Genomic DNA, 12,295 nt, shown 5'->3' on the forward strand with positions numbered 1-12,295 from the left:
GGTGGGGGAGAGGGGTTCCCACCAGATCCTCCTCTTTTTCTATCCAGGTTTCCCCAGCCAATCCATTGCTGGGCCCTTACCATCCACGCCTTTCCCCACCCCCCTTATAGCTGGACTATAAGACAGTGGGGGTTGGCTCCCTGCTGTAACAATCACAGGAGCCCCAATTCCCTCCCCCCCATTCTGTTCCTTTAACCAACACCTCCTTTTTAAGTCCTTTTCCAAGCCATTTATCCGCTCACTGTATCCCTTCCCTGTGGAGTACCTGCACTGGGCATCCTACCCACCCTACCCTATGAGTGGTGACATACAGCTCACGGCCCTACATGCCATGCATGAAAAGAGCTCTTCCTGAGCTCGCTATTGTTGTAGGAGCAGCAGTGATCTGATTGGTCTTTATGACTATGTATGCTATGTATAACCTCTATGCTCAAAAGGTCTGTTACACTCCCCCTGCCCCCCCTTTGTCTCCTCTCCCACTTTGAATACCTGTGAAGTGGCTTTCCCCCTCCCCCTCCCCCTCCCCCTCCCTCCTGGAATGCTGTGGTATAAATGGGCTTCTTCAGAAGAGCTCCAAGGAAGACAAGGTGTCTTGGACTCTAATTAGGCAGTGATCACACACCCAGTGCATGGATACTGCATGGACAATGCCTGAGGTGGAGTGTGACCAACCAGATGAGGCCAAGTCATCTCTAGTCGCAGGCCATGAGGAGCAGGTCCTTAAAAGGGGAAGTGGACATGTGCTCAGGAGTGCACTCACAAGCTTGTACCTCCCATGAAGGCCCTTTGCCCAGACCGCCTGGCCAGTGGTCTGCTGCTTTGCATTCCATCATGCCTTGGGAAGACTTATCTTCATCACACCATCCATTGCTGCACTGCGGAAAACTTAGCTTGAAGGGTCCTGACATCTCCAGTGCTGTGCCTGTCCTGGGAGCGTGAGTATGCGAGTGTGAGTGTGACCCCCCGCCCTTCTTTTGAGCTTAGCTATCAGTATAATAAACGTGCTGCTTTCTGCCAAACTCTGGTGGGTCATTAGTCCTCCCTAAGCTTACTATCTGGCCCAATTTTGAGTAACAGCTATGGGGAAGTCAACCCCCCCCCAACTTCACCTATGCCAATCTGATGTTGAGGGAAAAATTCCTTCCCAGCCCTCCTAAACAAGGAGCAGCCATCGCAAATCCCATAGCAGGTCTTGACTAAAACTGGTATTTCACTACCAAGAGGGGAGGGAGGGTGCCTCAGCCTGCTCCATATGAAAGGGGGCTTCCCTTTTAAACCTTTCTGATCCAATTCCCAGGGGATGAGTCAGTGTCACCACGCTGGCCCCTTGTCCCCTTTTGCAGTAGTGTTCCTCTCTCCCCCCCTTTCCCACAACCATGCCTCTGTTCCCTTCATTCAGCTGGACAAATTCCCCCGTGCTTAAAGGTGTGGGGCAGTCATTTGTGCCATACATCAACTGTACAGGTCTTTCATTTTGTGAAACTAAGTGCTCCTATACTGCTCCATTTGTCAAATATTCTGAGGGTGAGCAAATGTCCCTAATTTTGTCAAAAATACTTGTCTTTCCTTGTTTCATGAACTCTTATTATATCATATTTCAGTGCTTTATAAAATATTAGAGATGGTCAGAAAAAAGAATTTTCATCCCACAGGAAATTCTGAAAACCTGAAATTTGTTTTCATCTTGAATAAGGACAAAGAGTCAAAATATAAATATTTCATGGAACAAAATATGTGAAATATTTTGATTGGAAATAAAATGCTTTGATGTTTCTAGGGATTTCAAAACATTAGAATGTAAATATTTAGTATGTAAAATGTTATATTAAAGTAATCTAATTAAGATATGTCAAAGCAAAATGGGAAAGCTGAAATAATATGAGAAATCACAACAAAATACTCCATTTTACTTGGCATTCTTTTGAAAATTTTCCATAACAATTTAGTGGAAAAAACAAATTCCTGAGAAACATTTGATTTCAGCAAAACATATTCCATCATTTTTTTTTCCAACCAGTTCTCCAAAATATTTAAAACAATTCATCTCCTGCTGTGACACCTGCACGTCTCATGGAATCTACTTCCTTTTGACCTGGATCTACCAGATCTTAAGGATGGGTTATCTCTAAATTCTTTATTTCAAGAGATAAAGAAAGGGTCTAACAAATCTCTAATCAGAAGGTGAATCCACTCTGGCATATCACACTGCATGACATTTACCGAGGTACAGAGGGACGGCAAAATGTCTTCTGCCCCCCTTAAGTCTTGTACTGGAGCTGGTCAAGCTGGCCATAGGTGCCATATAAAAGGGTCCCTGTGCCCAGCTCTACTTGAAGCCAACTTGAAAGACATCAGCTGGGTGGACAATGAAAGAGGCCAAGAATCCACGTTTATACAGACTCAGCAGACTTATCACTTTGAAAAAGGCTGTGAAGGGGCTGCAGCTGCTGCTCTCTCACAGTAAGAGTGAACAGGGGGAATATACTGCAACCCAGCCCCCTTCCCCTCCACCAGCCGTACAGGTATCATTTAGGCTATAAATGAGTAAAGTGAACCTAATCCAATGTAAGCACTGCCCTAGACTTATCTCCAAAGCTTGCTTTAAATAATAATGAGTGAACTTTTTGCCTGTCAAATCCAGATGTAGAGTCACAGAGGTCAGATAAGGCCTGATATATCCATGCAGCTATGAAAATAACCATAAAAGGAGACACCAGGTAGGTACTGGAATGCTCCTGAGCAGGTGGTGTCTTTTATGGATATTTTAACATCTTGTTCAGTATAGAAAAGAAGAAGAGGACCAAATACGGTTTACCTATAAGTAAGATAGTGATTGGAAGAAGAACTCAGTCTTGTCAGCCATGTGATGCCCTATATTGCTTTATTAAAGGTATCTAAGGGTACAGTTATATCTGAGCTGGGAGGTGTGATTCCCAGCTCACATAGATGTACCCCCACTAGCTATACTTCGGCTAGTGCAAAAAAAAAAAAAAAAACAAAAAAAAACAACCAAAAACCAAACAAACCCTGAATACTATTGCACCTGATCCCTGGGTGGGTGCTTGGACAGCTACTCTGAGTTACTTCCCAAGCTGCCACGGACACATTGCTATTTTTATATGCTAACCGGAACAGAAGTAGTGCGGATATTTATTTACATGTGAGCTGGGAATCACACTTCTAAGCTCAAATGTAGATGCATCCTAAGATCTCAAGGGGTAAATCCAGCAAGGTGCTGAGCACTCTGGCCCTGAATCAAGAAAACACTTACTTAATTTTAAGCTCATGAACAGTCTCATTGTGGACAATTTATTCACTGAAGCAGTTCAATCTAAGTTGGAGTATTCAGATGCTTAAAATTACTTATACATCTAAAATGTTTTGTTGAACTAGAACAGAGTGCTCATCCTATTGCAGAACTGAGCTTTAAAGAAATACATTTTGTGTTGTGTAACTTTTATGATGTGGAAATTCCACATTTAGAGACAAAAGTTAAAAACAAAATTAGAAACAGGGTTTCTGATTGGAATCTCCTATACAGTTCTTCAAAACAAATGAGGAGGGGCTTCGTCCAGGAAAAGAAACTGATCATATATTTGAAACATTACTTTAAAGTAGAGTCATTTTTACTTTGTTTTATTTTTCACTTATCCATGGCTGTTTAGTTGAGTTCACAAATTGATAGTTAAATTCACACAGGAAGAGGGTGTTGAACTGAGCTAACAAATTAACAGTTGTATCTGCAGAGAAAGAAGTGTTAATTGACCTCATTAATATTTACAAGGAAGAAGGGTAGTTTTAAATTCAAAATGTGAATGAAGATGGAATACTTTAAGGGTCTGGTCTGCTCCTACCTTAAGCGGTGTTGTCAAGGAGAACCAACAAGGGTGAACTTCAGAATAGGGAACCAACTAGGTGCATCTGCTTATGAATATTCAAGTTAAACAAAGAACAGAAAGAAAGTACCTGCAAAAGAAATGGTTAGTGATCTCTGAAGAAGTGAAATGCTTTTAAAAGCTTGAATCTACATATAATTGTTTGTGCTCACAAACCAGTTTTGTTAAGTGTCTAACTTCATTTGTATCTGTGCATAACTGCAAGCACACAATTGCATCCACAATTTCTGCCTACAAGAATTTAAAATATCAGTTCCATGGTATACATTAGAAGTTTAAGACAACATTTCCTACCCTAATTCACCTAATAATTACACAAGACAAATATGAATTCTATTGGTCAACAATATGCCTTTTGCATGGGTGGGCCACGCAGTGTGGCCTGCTGGGTAGAGCACTAGACTGGAACTCAGAAGACCTGGATTCTACTTCTGACTCTGTTAATGACTTTGTGCAAATCACTTTGCCTCTCAGTTTCTCCATCTGGAAAATGAGGACAATGATACTTACCTCCTTTGCTAAATGCTTTGAGATTTATGGATGAAAAAGGAGTATGTATGAATATTTTATTTAGGCTCTGAAGCCCAGACCCTCAAAAGTATTTGGGATTCTAACTTCCATTGAAATTGATGAATGTGAGAAGCTGAAATACTTTTGAGAATTTGGGTCTTAGAGACTCTAAGCAAAGGAAGTGGGATGGGGAGACAGTGATGGCATCACTGAAACTGTAACCAGCTAGGGGACACATACATGCATGGGAATCAATTCACATGTAGTTCAGACCTGTTTTGGTTCAACATTCCTCAAGCCTCTGCTCCTGAATATAGGTAACTATATGTTGTTTTGCTACTGTTCACTTCTATGATTATTATAGATTACAGATGTGTTGAAAAATATCTAACAAAAGTGGAGACACTTCTCACACTGAATCCTCTCCCTCTTCCCCCCTGCAATTCTGGCTGAGAGCCCTGTAAAATTGACAGCAGGACATTAGCTGTGTGATGTCTCAGTTTCCTACTTCATAGCATTAGAATGCTGCACTTTGAGAATTCATAGAGTCCCTTCTCAAAAGTTTTGACTCCAAGTCCTTTTTTAATATTGATAAAACAAACTGACAGGTAAAATACACCCTATTGATGCTGGGATGACTTAATTGGAAAACACCTTGCCTAGATTTGAGAGTAAAAGTTAATAAATCCGTAGCCACCAGAATGGATGATTGAGGACAAGGCTGGGATATACAATTTGAAGCAGACTGGGAAAGTAGAAAATACTGACATTGGGTTTTGGATATTTTCAATCCTGGCCTATATTGTTAACCCTGTTAGATTTTTCCATATGATCAGGACAATGGGGAGTGCATGCTGCACATGTTTGAAAGGTGGCAGACCTGTTGCTGTAATATAGTTTTCAGTACCTTCTTCCTCAAACCCAGGCTTGTACCTTTAAGGCACAATCTAGTCATAAGCATGCATAAGCACCTTCATCAATGTATTGAGTCCTACATAGGGATAAAGGAGGCAGTTTGCTCTTTCCTTATTCAAGGGTGGGGGAGGGGAGGGGAGGTCCCGGCACAGGTTAGGGTACTCCTGTTGAAATAGCCCTGATGATACAGGTGTGCCCTAGTTGCCCCGCCTCCCGACACCCCACAATCTATCTCCATTCTTCCCCCCGCCTTTCAGCCTTTCCTGAAATAGCCTTATGCATTTTTCCCCCCATGAAAAATGCTCAACATTTTCCAGCCAGCTTTAGTTGTCATAATTCAGGAAACCCATGTCCAAGTCACTGGAATTCTTATACACACATTCTACTTTGGCCCCAGCACTTCTACTGTTGAAGTTGAATATAATTTTCTTGTTCCTTTGTAAATTTTGGATGGAGTGCCAGATCAGACTTATAATGGAAATTCAGTTACAATATTAACTATAATGTGCTAATTCTATTTAATACAAAATAAAATTGTAAGATTATTTTTCCCTTTCATGAATACTGCCTTCTGAGTTGGATGAAAATGACATATTGGTTATTGGCTCCTTTGCATACTACCAATACCCAGAGGTTGGTACTCATGTACCAGAGTTTGAAGGGGTTTCTCTTTGGGGGTGACAGGGTATTTGTAGGAGCACTGAAAAGCTCTGATCATAATCACGTGGAGAAAGTTATAGGCCTCAACTTTTTCTACATTAACTTCTGGGCACTATTTTATCACAATCTTTGTATCTTTTTATTTGTTACGTTCCTCAGATGACAATTAGAAGGATAATCTTACACTGTGCCATAAACAAAACAATCGTGTCATTGTTCCTTTTTGCCTGATTAGCTATGTAAGGATAGTTGTAGATGGTCATAGTTCTACCTTTGTCTTACAAAAGGGATAGATATGTGTAGTGAAAATGAGACCTTCCAGTGATATGAAGGAGTTATTCTCCTCTCCTTATCCCTCTCTATATTTTATGACGGACATTTTTCCACTCTGTCAAAAGAATTACTAACAGTTACCACACTAATTGTCTATGTTGAATTTAACCTCATGGAGGGAAGGAACTATAACCCTTATAATCCCACGCCGTGGACCTTTTTTCTCAATGTCTTTTTGCCTAGACCTAATGTAATCACCCAGACCACATAGGAATATTTCAGTGGGTGCCCAGTTTATTGGAATGTAGGAATGTATATGTAAAATGTAGGAAGATTTACTTTTTATTGAAGACGCATAATCGGACTTGCATAACATTTTCCATGTACACATCTTGGTATGAATTAGGATCATATTTTTTTCCACTGTGTAGACCTTAGATTTATTTTTTAATGATGATTTCTTTAAATTTCTCTGTTTCTGTTGAGGAATAATACATGTCTAGTCACTAATGACCTGTACCTAGTAGATAAAGTTTCTTGTTCCTTAGGTTTTTAATTAATAGATTTTAAGATCAGAAGAGGCCCTTATGATCATCTAGTTTGACCTCTGTTTATTACAAAAGTAATAAGTGAGACCTTTAAAAGGATTTCAGGTAACTATCTTTGTAACACTAGGAAAATACTTTGCCAAGTAGGCTGCCCAATGATTTTCAAAAAAGCTACAGGAATACACAGATGTTTTAAGAGTTACAAGAGAGATCTCCTTTTTTCCTCTGAATTCAATAAAAAATGATTTACAATTTTTTACAAAAGATCACAAAGAAAAAACAACCCACCATAATATGAAACAAAGGATACAAAGTTAAAATCAAGTCTCACATTCGTACAATATTTCTTAAATATTAAGTTTAATGCTAGAGCTATTCCAATTGCATACAAACAATTCAGAACTTTTCTGATCTTAGTTACACTGGTGTAGAATCCACCAAAGTACAAAAATACTATGATACGGGCAATAGAAGTATACCAAACTAGCACTTCGGTAGGGTTACTCTGGTGTAAATAAGATCAGGATATGGTCCTTTATTTTTACATCTCCTCTAACAATCTTTATTTGTACTACTGTAGTGAGAAGCCAGCAAATAGCCATAAAAGGCTAAATTTAGTCCTGATATAGGCAGGCACAACACTTGAATTTTGCCCAGGGTACTCTGAATATTGAATAAAATGGTCCAGGTGTTATGACTGATGATAGCTATTCCAGAACAAGTAAAGCTGAGCAGAGGTGATGTGCTCTAAACAGATTACTATTTTGTAATCTAATACTAAAAATCCAAACTGTGTGTTCGTGGAGCAGGATGAAACTTGAGCTTGGAGTGGCATTCTTTTAGAAAACAGTCCATATGAATTACTACATTACATAGAACCTTTCATTGTAATGTTCTCAATTTATAAAGTTCATTTTCATATATGAAGACTCTCAAATTACTATCTGATAGTCAATCAGCTACGTTATCAGATCTCTTTACAATTTTTATCCTAAAACACTTGAGTGGTATAAAGAAATGACTTTAAAACAAACAAACAAACAGATTTGCCTTGTTAAAAAAAATCAAATCAAATTTATATGAGCCAAACTGGAATTACCCTTGGTCATAGTGTAAACTGCACAGCGCTTGCCTGATTGGCATTGGTGTCGAGCATTCACAGCTGACAGTGACTTTTCCAAAATGTTGGCTACATTGTATTATACAAATGATGCAAAATGAGAAAGAAAGACTCTATTTCGACTTCTATTGGATATGTTGCTACTGAAAACTACTGAAAAACAAGCTTTAGGCACTAGTAATGAGGAAGAAAGCAAGCCTTAACATTCTTTTATTTTTCAGTACCACATATACAATGTTAACACTATTTATATGGTTTATGACGACAGTTTCTGCCAGTGAAGTATACTCTACCTTGTTTTGACCTGCAATATTGGCTGCACGGTTTTGTAGTGTTTGAGAAGTGCAAGAATATATGTGGGAGATCACAAGTATAATATGTACATAGAAGCAGACTAATGCAGCTTATTTCATCAAAACAAAAGCTTCATTTCCAATGTTTCTGTATGTCTTCAAAGATAAAACAAACAAATTCAAGTTTGTAGTCAGTTTAGCGTGATGGCTTCAGACTACTGGAAGTGAAAGAAAAAAAAAAACCTCAATCAGCACTTACTGTGGTTATCACAAAGCTTTCTGAGCTTCTCAAAACACATCCTTGAGAATCTTTATCTAATTACCTACTAGATGAAGGATGAGAAGAATCAAATTGTTTTGATATGCACAATAAAACAGGCTTTGTGAGGTCAAGAAATATAACCTCAAAAAACCACTATATAAAGAGTGAGCTGTTTTTTCATGCAAAATCCTCTAGAATTAGTCACTGAAATCCACTGTGCTCTTCAGACCCACAAAATGCCTGGGAGATTTAAATACACAGAGAACATGAAACAGTGGGTGTTACCATACACACTGTAACAAGAGTGATCAGGTAAGGTGAGCTATTACCAGCAGGAGAGCGGGCGGGGGAGGGGGGACCTTTTGTAGTGATAATCAAGGTGGGCCATTTCTGCACAGACACACCCCTAGAACCTCGACCAGGGGTGTTCTATCCACTACCCAAGATCCATAAACCTGGAAATCCTGGACGCCCAATCATCTCAGGCATTGGCACCCTGACAGCAGGATTGTCTGGCTATGTAAAAAGAAAAGGAGTACTTGTGGCACCTTAGAGACGACAAGTACTCCTTTTCTTTTTGTGAATACAGAGTAACACGGCTGCTACTCTGAAATCTGGCTATGTAGACTCCCTTCTCAGGCCCTACACTACCAGCACTCCCAGCTATCTTCGAGACACCGCTGACTTCCTGAGGAAACTACAATCCATCGGTGATCTTCCTGAAAACACCATCCTGGCCACTATGGATATAGAAGCCCTCTACACCAACATTCCACACAAAGATGGACTACAGGCCGTCAGGAACAGTATGCCCGATAATGTCATGGCAAACCTGGTGGCTGAACTTTGTGACTTTGTCCTCACCCATAAATATTTCACATTCAGGGACAATGTATACCTTCAAATCAGCGGCACAGACAGCTACAGTGGCACAGGAGCCAGCAAACAGAGCTGTAAACAGGGGAGTTTGAGTGGGAGTTTGTAAGGGGAGTTTGTATTGTGGTACTTGTTTGGGATTTGGTTTTGCTGTGGGTGGTGGTGTTTTGGTGTGGTTTGTGTTTCCCAGATTAACAGGATTTAGGTGGGAAGGCTATGACAGATACAGAGGCAGCAGTGAGAGTGACTCATGTCATGGAAGACACAATGAAGATGACTGGATGTGGAAGCTGTGGTATGTACATGATCCTGGAGGGGGTACCTGGTAAGAGTTTTGTCTGTATGAAATGCCATCTGATAGAGTTGATGGAAGAAAAGATCCGAGCTTTGGAGATGCAGGTGGAAAGTCTGGTTGAGTTTAGGAAGGGGTTTGAACAGATTAGGGAGCAAAGACATGAGGTATCTGAAGGGAAAAGCTCAGACTTGCAGATGGAAGCAGGACTGGGGAATTCTGAGGGGAGACTGGGTGAGGAAAGTGGTCAGTGGAAGCATGTGACTAAAAGAACCAGGCAGAGGAAAAGACAAGCTAGTGAAGGAGAAATAGAGCTCAAGAACAGGTTTGCAGAGTTGGAAAATGAAGAAGGGGCTCAGCAGGTAATCACTGAAGGTGGAAGGGCAAGGAAGAAGAGAAGAGTGGCTAGTCCTATAGAAAAAGGGGAAGAGTTAATGGAGACTACACCAAATATGAGCCCCAGGAGGATACAGAATGGGTTGAAGAGGATTACAAGGGAGAACAGGAATGGAAAGAACTTGCAGCCAGAGGAAACGGGGAATAGACTGGAGAATAGCACCGTCACCAGGAAAAGGCAGGTCTATGTGATCGGGGACTCTTTACTGAGAAGAATAGACAAGCCTGTAACCAGAGCTGATCCAGAGAATAGAAGGGTATGCTGTCTTCCAGGTGCTAAGATACGGGACGTAGACCTGAGGTTGAAAAGGATCCTAAAGGGAGCAGGAAAGAATCTCCTAATTATCCCTCATGTGGGAACAAATGATACGGCTAGATTCTCTCTGGAAAGTATTAAGGGAGACTATGATAGGCTGGGGAAGATGTTTAAGGAAATCGAGGCTCAGGTAATCTTTAGTGGAATTCTGCCTGTTCCTAGAGAAGGGCAACAAAGGTGTGACAAGACTATGACTATCAACAGATGGCTTAGGCAGTGGTGCTATAAGGAGGGCTTTGGGATGTATGGCCACTGGGAGTCACTTATGGACAGAGGACAGTTCTCTTGGGATAGACTTCATCTGAGTAGGGAAGGAAATAGACTTTTAGGATGGAGGCTGGCACAACTGATTAAGAAATCTTTAAACTAGGAATTTGGGGGAGATAGTTGGGAGATGTCCAGGTAATCTCCACGCCGGATTTTAGCATTGAGAGGGAAGAAAACGAAGTTAGAAAGGATACAGCCATGGGTAGGAGAATGGACATAAGGAGGAAGGGCAGTGTGGATACCAGTCTAATAGTATGTAGAATGACCGTGCCTAATAGGGTACAGAATGTGAGTGAGGCCAAACAGCAAAAATTAAGAAGTTTGTACACCAATGCGAGGAGCCTAGGTAACAAAATGGAGGAACTAGAGCTACTGGTGCAGGAAGTGAAACCAGATATTATAGGGATAACAGAAACATGGTGGAATAGTAGCCATGACTGGACTACAGGTATTGAAGGGTATGTGCTGTTTAGGAAAGACTGAAATAAAGGTAAAGGTGATGGAGTAGCATTGTATATCAATGATGAGGTAGAATGTAAAGAAATAAGAAGCAATGGAATGGATAAGACAGAGTCTGTCTGTGCAAAAATTATATTGGGGAAGAAAACTATTATAGCCTCCCCTGAGATTATTTTAAATCAAAGCTGCAGAAGCTATCAGAAGCCTGCATCCCAAGAAAGGGGAAAAAAATCATAGGCAGGAGTTGTACACCAAGCTGGATGAGCAAGCATCTCAGAGAGGTGATTAAGAAAAAGCAGAAAGCATACAGGAAATGGAAGAAGGGAGGGATCAGCAAGGAAAGCTACCTTATTGAGGTCAGAAGATGTAGGGATAAAGTGAGACAGGCTAAAAGTCAAGTAGAGTTGGACCTTGCAAAGGGAATTAAAACCAATAGTAAAAGGTTCTATAGTCATATAAATAAGAAGAAAACAAAAAAAGAAGTGGGACCGTGAAACACTGAGGATAGAGTGGAGGTCAAGGATAATCTAGGCATGGCCCAATATCTAAACAAATACTTTGCCTCAGTCTTTCATAAGGCTAAAGAGGATCTTAGGGATAATGATAGCATGACAAATGGGAATGAGGATATGGAGGTAGATATTACCATATCTGAGGTAGAAGCGAAACTCAAACAGCTTAATGGGACTAAATCGGGGGGCTCAGATAATCTTCATCCAAGAATATTAAAGGAATTGGCACATAAAATTGCAAGTCCATTAGCAAGAATTTTTAATGAATCTGTAAACTCAGGGGTTGTACCGTATGACTGGAGAATTGCTAACATAGTTCCTATTTTAAGGAAGGGAAAAAAAGTGATCCGAGTAACTATAGGCCTGTTAGTTTGACATCTGTAGTATGCAAGGTCTTGGAAAAAATTTTTAAGGAGAAGGACATTGAAGTCAATGGTAAATGGGACAAAATACAACATGGTTTTACAAAAGGTAGATCGTGCCAAACCAACCTGATCTCCTTCTTTGAGAAAGTAACAGATTTTTTAGGCAAAGGAAACGTAGTGGATCTAATTTACCTAGATTTCAGTAAGGCGTTTGATACCGTGCCACATGGGGAATTATTAGTTAAATTGGGGATCAATATGAAAATTGAAAGGTGGACAAGGAATTGGTTAAAGGAGAGAGTACAACGGGTCCTACTGAAAGGTGAACTGTCAGG

The sequence above is a fragment of the Natator depressus genome, chromosome 4 (assembly GCF_965152275.1).
Source record: "Natator depressus isolate rNatDep1 chromosome 4, rNatDep2.hap1, whole genome shotgun sequence".
NCBI lineage: Eukaryota > Metazoa > Chordata > Testudines > Cheloniidae > Natator > Natator depressus.